This window comes from Chionomys nivalis, chromosome 25 (assembly GCF_950005125.1).
Source record: "Chionomys nivalis chromosome 25, mChiNiv1.1, whole genome shotgun sequence".
Classification (NCBI taxonomy): Eukaryota; Metazoa; Chordata; class Mammalia; order Rodentia; family Cricetidae; genus Chionomys; species Chionomys nivalis.
This window is the reverse complement of record NC_080110.1, coordinates 30,174,831-30,190,626: the sequence shown is the minus strand read 5'-3', so window position 1 is coordinate 30,190,626 and position 15,796 is coordinate 30,174,831. Positions and strand designations below refer to the sequence as shown.

Below are 15,796 nucleotides of genomic sequence, written 5' to 3'. Positions count from 1 at the left end.
GGTAGATTAAGAACACTTCTGCAGCAGTTCTTCCATACCGTCTTATATTGTAGTTATCTGCAAAACTGTGGGGCTAAAGACTACACTGTGCGATTGGGATTCAAAACCTGTCTTTATTTCTTCATCTGAAAAATAACCGTGGTAAGAGTATCTACCTTGGTGTTGTTAGAATTAAATGAAATAGTTCATATCTCAATTGGAAGGGTGCTTCACAAACAGAAATTCTTCAATAACTACTATTATCATCATATTGCTATTAATCTTGTCATTTCTTTCATAATGGTAGGAACTCTATCTCTCTCACCACTGTATTTAGGTAGAAAGTCAGGAAGGGACTTATTCAATTTTTCAAAATTTCCAAATCTTATTTACCTCACAGTAGAAGCAACTGGTATATCAGACCCCCACATCTGGTTTATCTACCCAGGTTTCAGCACAACTGTGTGGCACAGGCTTCTCTATGATCTATGATCTATGATCTATGATCTATGACCTGTACAAAAGCCTACTTCTATTTGTCTGCCCCCAAAGTAAATTTTGATATGTGATATCAATAGCTTCATATGCTGACCGGTCAGGGTATTTCATCCAATCTCCCATTTTAAAAATCTATGTTCTTTTTGGTCTGTGGACAACAGTCACATATTCACATTTGAGGTTCTCTACAGGCTCAGGACTTTCAGGGACTTTGGGATTAGGTAGCAATCGTTCAGAGGACCCAGAGGTAGCAGGTATATTTTCATTAATTACCAGACCTCTTCATAGTACAGACAATCCGCCGGGCAGTGGTGGCGCACGCCTTTAATCCCAGCACTCGGGAGGCAGAGGCAAGCGGATCTTGTGAGTCCGAGGCCAGCCTGGTCTACAAGAGCTAGTTCCAGGACAGGAACCAAAAAAAAAGCTACGGAGAAACCCTGTCTCGAAAATCAAAAAAAACAAAAAACAAAAAACAAAAAAACAAAAAACAAAGTACAGACAATCCTTGGCAGTGTAGCCAGAAGCCTTAGCCCCATGAACTGGTGCTCTGAGATAGTCTTGGGTTGTCCCATTTTGAATACAGAATCCACTTACGGGTTTTCCTCCACCAATGCTCACTTTAAATTGGATCTTTAGGAAATCAATCCATTTTTCCCTTGACTGCCATGATAAATCTAGGGTGTTTTTATGAACTTCCTAATAGAATTAAAGGCTTTGCCAGCCTGTGGCCATGACTACAATTTGCTGAATACTGATAAATGGAGCTATCTGTAGAGCACTTTCTGGAACCATTTGGCCTCAGTGACTCACTCAGAATTTGTTCCCTGAACCCTAGTTTTCTCCAGACTACCAGCATTTCTCTGGTGTCTGGCACTTGAAACCAGCATTCTTGCTATGTTAATCTGAATTTATTCGCTAAAATAGAAACATATTGAGGCTGTGGAAACAGCCATTAAAGCATTTTCCTTGAAAACATGAAGACCTGAGATTGATCCCCAGAACCCACATTTTTAAAATCTGGGGGTGGTGATGTGTGCTTGTCATTCCAATACTTGACAGCCTGGGCAACGGAAAGAACCCTTGAGCTTGCTGGCTAGCGAGAGCAGACTACTTGGCAAGTTCCATGGCAGTGAGAGACACGGTCCCAAATAAAAGGAGGCCAACACCTAAGGAAAGACAACTGAAGTTGTCCTCTAGCCTACACACACACACACACACACACGCACACGTGTGTGTATCCACATGCACATGTACATCTGAACACACATAAGCAAAAATATGAAAAGGACTGATGTATAATGGGCAGTTCCAACTAACAGACACAGAAACTGCTTATAGGCATTGGACAAGACAGACCATGAAGACATTCATGGCCCCATCTCAGCTAGGGGGAAACAGTTGGAGAAAATAAAACAAGGTGATAGGATAAAAAATGAAGCGGTGGGAAAAGGGGGCACACTCCAGAAAAGCAACTTCAATTCAAAGAAGCCTGAGGCAGAAGTAGCCTTGTCTGTTGTGTGGTATTTTATTTGTGTTCTGACAAATAAAGCTTGCTTGAAGTCAGAGGGCAGAGCTAGCCACTAGTTAACCACAGAGGTCTGGAGTTCTAAATAGAAAGGAGACAGGAAATGATAAGTCAGGGCAGAAAAAGGATCTAGGCACTTTGGGACAAAGGAATGGAAAAGATAAAAAAGGGACTGTGACTGCTCCTCTACTTCGCTGATCCATCAGGTTTTTATTGATAAGATTAGTTAGATTTACGTTTCATCTGGAGTCCCATGTTGGGTAACATATGTAAATAGATGTTTTCTGTCCTGACCACCTGTTCCCAAACACCAAATACCAAGCAGCTACTTCCCAAATTGCCACACAGAGGCTCATATTAATTATAAGTGCTTAATCAGTAGCTCAGGCTTATTAATAACTAGCTCTTACATTTTAAGTTAACCCATATTCCTTATTTTCTCTCTGCCACGTGGTGGTACCTATATTAGCATGACACACTCATCTCCTGCTCCCTTGTTGAAGCCCACAAGTATTATACAGTAAATGTACAGCTGACAGATCTATCAGACTAATTCAAGGGAAGTGTATACATACACATGCACATGGAGAACCCATTTCAGCAGAGCTGTGGGAACACTTGCCTTTTGGAAAAGTCACTGTCAAAACTGTAAAAACATTGTGAAGCCATGGTTCTTCCTTTCAAAATGGAATTAATTCCCCTAAAACCTCAGCAGTGTAACTTCTCCTACATGGGCAATGGAATGACATTTCCATTCCTCCACACCATGAGGCCTTAGAGTGATGGCATTCACTCTTTGTTCTAACAGTCAAATTTACATAGAGTCAGTACCCCAACATTACCTGCTAACAGACCACCTAGGAAGACACTGCCCTTACCAGACAGACAGGTCTGGGTGTGAGTGAGTCCAAGTTCAGGGACATTTAGTAACTTTATGTAATCATTTGGAATGTCAGGTATTTTCCCTGGAATGCTGGCTCTTTCCTGTGTGGGGTATCACCCCCTTCTCCTGGAGTGCTGCTTTGTCAGATTGTACCTGCCCTTTTTGTGATTTTGATATGCATATTATGATTGTTTTGCCTATGGAGTTTTTAAACCATGAGTAAAAACTAAAAACCTGGTGGATATCACCCCTTTTCCTTCTTCTTCTCTTCTTGCTATTTTTCCCCAAAAGGAATAAAGAACATATAGAGATAACATCGGTGAATTGATTTATTCCATTTACCCTCAGAACCAATTAGCCAAATTTTCACTTGCTATAGCAAATCTTAGCTGGACCCTTTGGGGGTGCTGAGGCAGGTACTCAAGGCCTCTGATACTCCCTCTGCATTTGACTGGCAACTCCTGACTCCGCCCTTCTTCCCATCATCCCTAATTTGGTCACCCCACCTATACTTCCTGCCTGGCTACTGCCCAATCGGTGTTTTATTCAACCAATTTGAGTGAAAAATCTTTACAGTGTACAAGAGGAATAACCCATAGCCCTAGCCTGTGAGGGGAAATAGGAGAAAGTGAGGTCCACTCAAAGCCAGATGATATGACAAGTCAACTGAGGCCAAACCATATGAGATCATATAAGAAAAATGTAAAGAATGTAAAAAAAAAAAAAATACCCAGCAAAATTCTTCACAGACCTTGAAAGAACAGTACTCAACTTCATATGGAAAAGCAAAAAAACCCAGGATAGTCAAAACAATCCTGTACAATAAAAGAACTTCTAGAGGTATCACCATCCATGACTTCAAACTCTACTACAGAGCTACAGTACGGAAAAAAGCCTGGTATTGGCATAAGAACAGACAGGAGGACAAATTGAACCTAATCAAAGACCCAGATATTAATTCACACGCCTATGAACACCTGATTTTTGACAAAGAAGCGAAAAATATCAAACGGAAAAAAGAAAGCATATTTAACAAATGGTGCTGGCATAACTGGATATCAACATGTAGAAGAATGAAAATAGATCCATATCTATTGCCATGCACAAAACTCAAGTCCAAATGGATCAAAGACCTCAACATAAAGCCAGCCACACTGAACCTCATAGAAGAGAAAGTGGGAAGTACATTTGAATGGATTGGCACAGGGAACCACTTCCTAAATATAACCCCAGCAGCACAGACACTGAGAGAAACAATTAATACATGGGACCTCCTTAAACTGAAAAGCTCCTGTAAAGCAAAGGACACAGTCAACAAGACAAAAAGACAGCCTACAGAATGGGAAAAGATCTTCACTAACCCCACATCAGGCAGAGATCTGATCTCCAAAATATACAAAGAACTCAAGAAATTGGTCATCAAAAGAACAAATAATCCAATAAAAAATGGAGAACAGACCTAAACAGAGAACTCTCAACAGAGGAATCTAAAATGGCTGAAAGACACTTAAGGAAATATTCAACATCCTTAGTCATCAGAGAAATGTAATTCAAAACAACTCTGAGATTCCATCTTACACCTGTCAGAATGGCCAAGATCAAAAATACTGATGACAACTTATGCTGGAGAGGTTGTGGAGAAAAGGGAACACTTCTGCATTGCTGGTGGGAATGCAAGCTGGTAAAACTCCTTTGGATGTTGGTGTGGCCATTTCTCAGAAAATTAGGAAACAACCTTCCTCAAGACCCAGCAATACCACTTTGGGGTATATATCCAAAGGATGCTCAATCATGCCACAAGGCCATGTGCTCAACTATGTTCATAGCAGCTTTGTTTGTCATAGCCGGAACCTGGAAACAACCTAAATGCCCCTCGACCAAAGAATGAATAAGGAAAATGTAGTACATTTACACAATGGAGTACTACACAGCAGAAAAAAAAAACAACATCTTATATTTTGCAGCAAAGTGAATGGCGCTAGAAAACATCCTTTTGAGTGAGGTAACCCACACACAGAAAGACAATTATCACATGTACTCACTCGTAGGTGGTTTTTAAAGATAAAGCAAAGAAAGACAGCCTACAAATCACAATCCCAGAGAATGTAAACAACAATGAGAACACTAAGAGAGACTTACATTGATCTAATCTAGATGGAAAGTAGAAAAAGACAAGATCTCCTGAGTAAATTGGGAGCGTAGGGACCTTAGAGGAGGGTTGAAGGGGGGAGGGGAGAGGCAGGGAGGGAAGCAAAGAAAAATATAGAACTTAATAATAATAAAAAAGAATGTAAAAAATGCAAAGAAAAAATCCTTTTAGCTCCAGAAGGTTGGGCTCTCTTTCCATACGAAGGGCCATGAAGGGTCCTGACTTACATCACTGTACTGTACTTCCCATTAATCAAGATAATCCCCACAGACATCCCCACCAGCAAGTCGAATCTAAGCAATCCCTCTTTGAGACTCCTTTCCCAGGTTCTAGATTGAGTCAAGTTGACATTTAAAACTAAGCCCCAACCTTCCACTCTCTTTGACAGGAGTTCTCACCACTTCGTCTTCAAGCTTCTCCATCGCATTTCATTCTCTCGAGTGACTCTCAGCTCCATCATCCTCCTGCAAGGGACTCTACACTGATCTTCTCAAAATCACCTTTGAGCTGCGGGATAATCCTCTCATACACTGTAAAGATTTGTCACTCAAATTGGTTTAATAAAACACTGATTGACCAATAGCAGGCAGGAAGTATAGGCAGGGTAACCAGACTAAAGATGAGGGAAAGGAGAAGGGTGCAGCTGGATGCAAAGGGAGCAGGAGATGAATGTGCCATGCAAATAAAGGTACCATCATGTGGCAGAGTGTAAATAAGGAATATGGGTTAACTTAAAATGTAAGCGCTAGTTAGTAATAATTCTGAGCTATTGGCCGAACATTTGTAAGTAATGTGAAGCCTCTGAGCAGTTATTGGGAGTTGGAGCATAGAAGAAAAATGTCTGACAACATCTTTGTTCTCCCATAATACATCCCAAGCAACTTGAGTGAATGAACCTCTATATCTACTGATTGAAGGACTGACTCATAATGGCAATGACTACTGAGTTCCATTTGCATGTTCCACATGGCACAAACTAGGTATTATAGTTCACGTAAGACAAATGGGCTGGCATTCCAGCCTTGAAGAGCTCTAAGGATACAAACAAGCGTGTAGTGAAAGCAGGTGTGAAGCACATGGATACTGGAAGTAACCAGGGAAGGAAGAGAACAATCCCCCAAAGGAGGCAGAGACCCAAAGTTTAAAATGTCTAAACTTTCAATTTTTTTAAAGATTGATTTATTTATTATGTATACAGTGTTCTGTCTGCATGTATGCCTGAATACCAGAAGAGAGCACCAGATCTCATTACAGATGGTTGCGAGCCACCATGTGGTTCTTGGGAATTGAACTCAGGACCTCTGGAAGAGCAGCAGTGCCGTTAACTGCCGAGTCATTTCTCTAGCTCCTAAACTTCCAGTTTTTATTTATGCCTTTTGTCAGTGAACTAACAGATTTCATAGTCTACTTGACACTTTGCATTGCCTAAGCAGAGAACTAATTATTGCGTTCTATGTATTAGACCAAAGCATAAATAAATAAAATGGAAATATGAATCACTTTCCTTTTCAAACCTAGGTCAGTCTGCTCATTTTCTTCCAGTGGTGTTGGAGTGCTGTCAAAGATGGTGCCCGGCCTCACTGCCCCTCAGTTGCCATGCGGAATAACTCAGGATGCTCAACCCTCACTTCCCCTTACACAACGACAATGAAAGTCTGAGATCATGGTGCCAGCATGATGGCTTCTGTTGAGGGCTCTTTTCCCTGTTTAGAGATGACTATCAGTGTGTGTTTGCTCCCATCTAGAGCCCACAGCCCAAACCTGGCCTGCCTCTGCTTTTGTGTATCAAGTTTTCTTGGTATGCACCTTGCATTCAGTTTTCTACGTATTATCTAAAGCTGCTTTGTAGCACAATAGTATAGTTGAATAGTTTCAGGTGATCTAATAGCCCACAGGTGCTCAAAATTTACTACCTAGCTCTTTATAGAAAACGAAAAGCATGAATGACCTGACAATCCCAAACCTACTCCAACATTCTAGAGTTCTATTCATGCTAGGGTCTCGTCTGCAAGTTCTGCAAGGTGCCCTCATAGATTAATAGTTATTTAAGTAAGGGATAGATGTTTACATTGATGGAGGTCTTCCCTTTCTCTCACACTGAAGCTAACCTCTCTGATGTTATTAAGGGTGCTTAAGGAGACAAAGGGCAAAGCCCTTCCACATAGTAAATGCATTTTATGTCTCTATAGCCAAATACATTCTCATTAAATCATTGTTTCAGAGGCTCCGTTGAGTGCCTAATGTAGCAAGAAAAATAATAGAGAGCTAAGGCGCCCCGGCCTCATTGGTTTCCCTCTCTGCACTTACACAGGCCCTCTAATTTGCGCCACGCAATTTGACACATGCTAAGGACCATTTTGAAGTGTTTGTTGGTTACATCATTTGTAATATCCTTTCATCCCAAACTAGGCAGTTATCACCTTGGGATCCTAAATTATGTTCTTAAAAAAAAAATCACAAAATTAAAGATCTATGAGATATTAGCAACAAAATCTAATCTTCTCATCTCACAGATGAATAAATTAAGACCCAGACCAAATAGATAACTTGTCTTTTCTTAAAGCGCCCCAGTATGCCAGTACCTTTGGAGGCAACAACAACAGGCATTGTTAAGGGAGTCAGCTCCTTGCATGGGACCCTGAGAAAAGACTCCAGCATGAACTCCACTCCCCATTCCTCTCCTCTTAGGAAACTAAGAACAGCTGGTGTGCACCTCACAGGCTCCACTCCTACCTCTGTCCTTATTGGGTCATGTCCTTCAGCCTCAGCAGGAACTCTTATTGTTACTATGCTAGGATGAAACCCCACGACAAAAGAAATGGGACTTATGCTTTCCACATCACGGTTCAACATCAAAGAAAGTCAGGACAGGAAATGAAGTAGGGCAGGGACCTGTAGGCAGGAGCTGATGCAGAAGAGCGGATGAGTACTGCTTCCTGGCTTGTTCTCCATGGCTTGCTCAGACTGTTTTCTTATAGAACTCAGGACCACCAGTCCACAGATAGCACCACCCACAATGGGAAGAACACTTCCCTATCAATCACTAATTAAGAAAATGTCCTACAACTGGGTCTTAGAGCAGCATTTTCTCATTTTAAGATCCCTCCTTTCAGGTAAGTCTAGCTTGTGGCAAGTTGCCACAAACCACCCAGCAGATCACTAGACTGCAACACGACCTCAGACTCTGTCCATGTCCCATGATTTCCCTGAGTGTGACCCCTGGACCCAGATGGCCTGGACCTCATCGCCACCACCTTCTTCTACCAGTCCAGTGAACTTAATTCTAAATAAAAGTCGCTCTGTAGTGATATTATTATACTTAATGATATAATATCACCAAGATATTATCTCGGTGACAGTAATAGTCAAATTAAAACATTCTAGATTCATGGCACTAGCTTACTAATTCTTATTAATCTTTTTATTAGTTATCATTTTATTGTTCAATGTTCATCATCATGGCTTCAAATGACCCTCATTTTCATCTTCATCTAAAGAATGCAAATTTGTGTCTTTGTCAGAAAAAAAAAACTTTTGTTATGTGTCCTTTAAAATCTGTACTCTAATCCATGAGTCCAAAAGTTGCTGACATATCCTAAAAACATTTATACTAAAAAAAGATGTTGGGCATTAGTGGTCAGCCTCATGTCACCAGACCGTGAAGATGAGACCTTCAGAAAGTCATTGACCTGCTCAGGGTAGCATGGGTACAAGTGGCAGAAGGGAGAGATAGAAACCAGCTCTCCTGTCCTACTTTGACACTTTATCTTTCTACTGATACCAACACCTCATGGTATAATATTTTATCTTCTCAGAGATAGATTGAATAATAAAATGTCAGAAAAATTGGGGACTTGATTAAACCAGTGGATAATTGTCTACTGTCTAACAAGAGGGAAACTCTTACAAAACTACAGTACATGGATTTTTTTTTACTCATTCATGTTAACGGAACAGAAACATTGATGTTTTCAACGAGAAAGAGAAAGAGAGAATATTTCTTTTTCTCAAAATAACTGTAAGAGCTTCTCAATTCAAAGTAGGTATCCATTCAACTGCTGCCCTGCTAAAGAGAAAATTGATCTAATTAAGGCCAGAAAATATCAGTGTGAGTTGAATGTCAAATCGCAACAATAACAAACTCAAGGACTACTACAGTGAAAGAAGAAAGGGTCTGTTCTGGAGCTACATGAAGCTTTGTCTTACATTTAATAATAATGTTGATAAAGCAAGCTGGTGTCTAAGACTGTCCTCAGAGACTCTCACTAATATTCATGGTTTGATGTTAGAAATCAGACTTATCTCATGACTTAAGTACATTTATTTATTTATCTGGGGGTGCACACATACCACAGGGAGCATGTGGAAGTCAGAGGACCACTCTCAGCAGTCAGTTCTCTGCCTTTCCTTTGGTCCCAAAAATCAAATTCATAACATCAGACTTAGTGGCCAGAACCCTTACCTACTGAGCCAACCCCTGGCTCTTCCCACTTAAACCACCAAAATGGACAAAGATGTTTTGCATTAGCCAGCTTTCCATCACTGTGGGGAAAACACTTGAGAAATTCCACTTCCAGGAGAAGCTCAAGCTTCCAGATATTTCCATTTGTTTTGATTTGCATTTCTCTGATGACTAAGGATGTTGAGCATTTCCTTAAGTGTCTTTCAGCCATTTTAGATTCCTCTGTTGAGAGTTCTCTGTTTCGGTCTGTACTCCATTTTTTTTATTGGATTATTTGTTCTTTTTGTGTCCAATTCTTGAGTTCTTTGTATATTTTGGAGATTAGACCTTTGCCTGATGTGGGGTTAGTGAAGATCTTTTCCCATTCTGTAAGCTGTCATTTTGTCTTGTTGACCATGTCCTTTACAGGAGCTTTTCAATTTCAGGAGGTCTCATTTATTAATTGTTTCTCTCAGTGTCTGTGCTGCTGGGGTTATACTTAGGAAGTGTTCCCTATGCCAATGCATTCAAGTGTACTTCCCACTTTCCCTTCTATAAGGTTCAGTGTGACTGGCTTTATGTTGAGGTCTTTGATCCATTTGGACTTGAGTTTTGTGCATGGTGATAGATATGGATCTATTTCCATTCTTCTACATGTTGATATCCAGTTATGCCAGTACCATTTGTTAAATATGTTTTCTTTTTTTCCATTTTATATTTTTTGCTTCTCTGTCAAAAATCAAGTGTTCATAGGTATGTGGATTAATATCTGGGTCTTTGATTTGGTTCCATTGGTCCTCCTGTCTGTAATATGCTAATACCAGGCTTTTCTCAGTACTGTAACTCTGTAGTAGAGTTTGAAGTAGGGAATGTGATACCTCCAGAAGTTCTTTTATTGTACAGGATTATTTTGATTATCCTGGGTTTTTTGCTTTTCCATATGAAGTTGAGTACCATTATTTCAAGATCTATGTAGAATTTTGAGGAGCACAAATTTTTAAGGCAGTTAGCTCTCCAGAAGAGCAAAGAGCTTTGTAGCATTTCATCCTGCCTTACTCTAATCCTGCTACCCCTTGCCACCACACTGACTGTGAAAACCAGGTGTAACTAGAGGTTCCTACCCCACCCACCAGTTCCCAAATAACCACTCTGAGGCTTAAAATTAATTACAAACAGTTTGGCCTATTAGCTCAGGCTTATTATTAACTAGCTTTTATAAACTCATTTTTATTATTCTATATTTTACCACAAGGCTCATGGCTTACTACCTCACATCTTGCTTCCCTGACAGCTGCTGATGTCTTTTTGACTCCACCCTTCTCCCTGTATCTCTGCTTGGATTTCCTGCCTGGCTCTATTCTGCCTGGCTTATTTATTAATCAGTAATAATAAAACATATTCACAGCATGCAGAGGAGTATCCCACATCAACCAGGCTCTTTGTAACCACTAGAGAGGACATAAGATGTTTGGGGTTGTCTGAAGCCCCATCTCACTCTTTGACCTATTTGCCAACTCCCCGAAAACCCTTACTCGGCTTCACTCAGTGCTCCTTCAGCCCTCTCTCCCACAGAGCACTGGTTGGAAACAGTCTGTGGGAACTGTTTAACATTCCAGCTGCCAGAGGTGGCAATAACAGCTGTGACAAATGAGAAGCTAACCGAAAGCTTAAAATGGAATTCTGGGGAAGTCCGCGGGGTACTTTTTAAAGTTCAGAACTATTCCTGGGTGTGTAAGAGGCCATGTGCAGGATTGTGTTTATTTCTTACCTGCTAGTGACCATAAGTCTTTGGAAAAGCAGGAAGTTACGGCTAATAGAGAGTTGTAAACTGTCTTCCAGAGCTCTAAAGACATCTCCCAATACACAGAGACACCCTCAGCCCTCAACAGAGGCTAAGCTGTGAGTGCATGGCTTGGAAATCTCTGTCGAAATGAGCCTTCCACTACGCTAACTGTAGAGAGACGTCAATGGCGGTGCAAATGGAAATCCCCATGACAAACAGCAGCAACAAGTCAGAAAAAAATGGGAGCAGAGACTGGATTTTCAGAACTGCTACACTGAGTGACCTTAAATGCCCACCTTTGACAAGACGTGATGAGATGCACAAATAAACAGGGAGACACAGGCAAAGAGCAAGCAGTACAAATTATTCCTGAGGAGGATCCAAGGTGGGACTTACAAAGGCTTTAAATTAACTATTACAAAGATACTGAAAGAACAACAAAAAAAAAATCCTAGGTCAAAAGAACCAAACAAAAAATGTTTTATCAAGTAGAGAACATAATAAGGAAACTATAAAAATAACAAAATGAGTCTTTAACCCCAATGCTTGGGAGGCAGAGACAGGGGGATCTCTGTGAGTTCAGGGCCAGTCTGGTCTACATAGAGAGTTCTAGGACAGCCAGAGCTCTACCTCAAAAACAAAGAAAACAAAACAAACAGACAAAAAGACATACTATAAATAACATAATGAAAATTTCTGTGTGGATTCATAGTAGACTCAAGATGGAAGAACAAAGAAGCCATGACCTTGAAGAAAGATCAATTGGACTTCTATAGTCTGAAGAAGAGAAATTGAAAAACTGGTGAAACCTCAGAGGGCAGTGAAACTCATCAAATGGCTAACGTAATAGAATCCTCGGAATGCAGGGATGAAGGAAGACCATTCAAAGAAACAGCAGCTCACACTCTCAAGGACTGGATGAAAATAAAGCAGCCATCTAGTTTTAAAAGTTGGTGGACTACAAGCAGAATAAACTCAAAGACATTCACAGCTAGAAACATCACAATCAAGATCTTAGGAGCCAAATCGTCCCACGCAGGACAGGAGCCGAGAGAGCTCTGAGAGAAGCGGAAGCTACAATTATAAATGTTGACTGGAATCAAGGTATGAGAATTGCCCCAACCTGAAGTAACTGTTACGTCTAGAGCGTAGCCCCAGGCCCTGGCATCCATCCCAGTCCCCGTAGCCTGGGAGTTGTATTGGTCTGGACTCCAAATCCTAGCGTGCCAGGGTCAGGACCAGTCCCACAAGGTATTTAAGTGGGATCCCAGAAGAGAAACACGTGGTTTCGGGTTTGCATATACTCCCTGATTTCCTGTCTCTCTGCCATGCGCTCAACCACCTGAGAAAACCGTACTTAATGAAACAATGGTCATTTTGATTTGGTTTGATCTAACCTAACTGGATTTCTTGCACCCACGAAGCTGCCCCTTCTTAGGATTGCTTCTTAAGAGTAACTAAGGCGCTCTCTGTTCCTCCCTGTTGTAGAGACAGCCGCTTCTTTTCGTGCAGTGCCAGCCTCGTTCCAGAGACACGATGGTGAAGGTCGGAGTGAACGGATTTGGCCATATTGGACGCCTGGTTACCAGGGCTGCCTTCACTTCTGGCAAAGTGGACGTTGTTGCCATCAATGACCCTTTCATCGACCTCAACTACATGGTCTACATGTTCCAGTATGACTCCACGCATGGCAAGTTCAAAGGCACAGTTAAGGTTGAGAATGGGAAGCTTGTCATCAACGGGAAGGCCATCACCATCTTCCAGGAAAGAGATCCCGCCAACATCAAATGGGGGGATGCCGGCGCCGAGTATGTTGTGGAGTCGACCGGTGTCTTCACCACCATGGAGAAGGTTGGGGCCCACTTGAAGAGTGGGGCCAAAAGGGTCATCATCTCCGCCCCTTCTGCCGATGCCCCCATGTTTGTGATGGGTGTGAACCATGACAAGTATGACAATCCCTCAAGATTGTCAGCAACGCTTCCTGCACCACCAACTGCTTAGCCCCCTTGGCCAAGGTCATCCATGACAACTTTGGCATCGTGGAAGGACTCATGACCACAGTTCATGCCATCACGGCCACCCAGAAGACTGTGGATGGCCCCTCTGGGAAGCTGTGGCAAGAAGGCCATGGCGCTGCCCAGAACATCATCCCTGCGTACACTGGCGCTGCCAAGGCTGTGGGCAAAGTCATCCCAGAGCTGAACGGGAAGCTCACGGGCATGGCCTTCCGTGTTCCTACCCCCAATGTGTCCGTCATCGATCTGACATGCCGCCTGAAGAAAGCTGCCAAGTATGATGACATCAAGAAGGTGGTGAGGGGGGACTGGAGAGATGGCTCAGTGGTTAAGAGCATTGCCTGCTCTTCCAAAGGTCCTGAGTTCAATTCCCAGCAACCACATGGTGGCTCACAACCATCTGTAAAGAGGTCTGGCGCCCTCTTCTGGCCTTCAGGCATACACACAGACAGAATATTGTATAATAAATAAATAAATAAATATTTAAAAAAGAAGAAGAAGGTGGTGAGGCAGGCATCCGAGGGCCCACTAAAGGGCATCCTGGGCTACACTGAGGACCAGGTTGTCTCCTGTGACTTTAACAGTGACTCCCACTCTTCCACCTTCGATGCTGGGGCTGGCATTGCTCTCAATGACAACTTTGTAAAGCTCATTTCCTGGTACGACAATGAATTTGGCTACAGCAACAGAGTGGTGGACCTCATGGCCTACATGGCCTCCAAGGAGTAAGAAGCCCACCCTGGACCACCCATCCCAGCAAGGACACAGCAAGAGAGAGGCCCTCGGCTGCTGAGCAGTCCCTGTCCTAACTTAACCCTTGACACTGAGCATCTCCCTCACAGTTTCCATCCCAGACCCCCAGAATAGCAGGAGGGGCTTAGGGAGCCCTACTCTCTTGAATACCATCAATGAAGTTCATTGTACCCCTTAAAAAAAAAAAAGAGTAACTAAGGCAAGAACTAAAATATCAACAAGGAAAATGGAAACGAGAATGAGAGAGAACCTATTAAAGTGTCTCACTAGGCCTGTAACCAATACCATAGGTGAGGTGAGCAAGAAAATAGTAACTCCAACAAAAACACAGAATTCACACACACACACACATACACAATGTTCACTATTAAAGAAAGGAGAATGGTGAAGAATCTTTCAGTTTATAGAAATTTTGACACCTAAAACACTCAATGAATGGAACCCACAAGGGATTGGAAATGTGGGGCTGAGGAAGACTGGGGAGGGATGCAGTCTTGGTTTGCTTCTGTGGTCTTGACATTTTCTCCTGCATAGACAAGAGTGTCTCAGTTTTAGCAATCAATGACATGGCTCCCTCATCACTGAAGGGATGAGGGAAGAAGAGCCCCAGGACCGGATATTGGGTAATGCTCACAGGTGAATAAAAGAGAGAGAATTTTGGTTGTGATGACAGGAAAAAAAACAGAAAAGCAGAGCAGGAATCCAGAACATGTGTGTTTGAAGGAACATGTGAGAAGCAGAAATAGAGACGGGAAAGAAGGCAGCTTTAGCATGATCTTCAGAGACCTCAGGAGAGCAGACTTCACCAAGTGGTACATTATTAGTGTAAAAGAAAATCTTGTTAGAATTTTTGGTGTTCCTTATGTACACTATCCTATCATTCACAAATATTGATACTTTGACTCTTCCCTTCTGATTTTTATCCCCTTGATCTCCTTTGGTTGTCTTATTGCTCTAACTAGAACTTCAAGTACTATATTGACTAGGTATGGAGAGAGTGGACAGCCTTGTCTTGTTCCTGGTTTTAGTGGAATTGCTTTGTGCTTCTCTCCATTTAATTTGATGTTAGCAGTTGGCTTGCTGTACCAAGGAACTCCTACAGCTGATAAACACTTTTGTCAAGTGGCTGGATACAAGATTAACCCAAAAAAAATCAGTTACCCTCCTATATACAAATAATAAAAGGACTGAGAAAGAAATCAGAAAAGCATTCTCATTTACAATAGCCACAAATAATATGAAATATCTTGGTGTAACTCTAACCAAGCAAGTGAAAGACCTGTATGACAAAAACTTCGAGTTTTTGAAGAAAGAAATTGAAGGTATCAGAAGATGAAAAAATCTTCCATGCTCACAAATCAGTAGGATTAACATAGTAAAAATGACTATCTTAATAAAAGTAATCTACAAACTCAGTGCAATCCCCATTAAAGTCCCAACCCAATTCTTTACAGACCTTGAAAGAACAATACTTACCGTCATATGGAAAAACAAAAAAACGCAGGATAGCTCTAACAATTCTGTACAATAAAAGAGCTTCCAGAGGTGTCACACCCCGATTTCAAAGTGTACTGCAGAGTAATAGTAGTAAAAACTGAACGGTATTGTCATAAAAACAGGCAAGTGGATCAATGGAATCGAATCAAAGGCCCAGGCATAAACACACACACCAATGGACACCTGATTTTCAACAGAGAAGCCAAAATTATACAAAAAAAAGAAATTATCTTCAACAATGCTGCTGTCATAGCTGGATGTCGGCATGTAGAC

General features: G+C 41.6%; 1 pseudogene; it reads left to right on the top strand.

The window, feature by feature from the left end:
• The first annotated feature begins 12,794 nt into the window (after window positions 1–12,794).
• LOC130866298 (glyceraldehyde-3-phosphate dehydrogenase-like) lies at window positions 12,795–14,078 on the top strand (annotated as a pseudogene).
• Window positions 14,079–15,796: the final 1,718 nt, after the last annotated feature.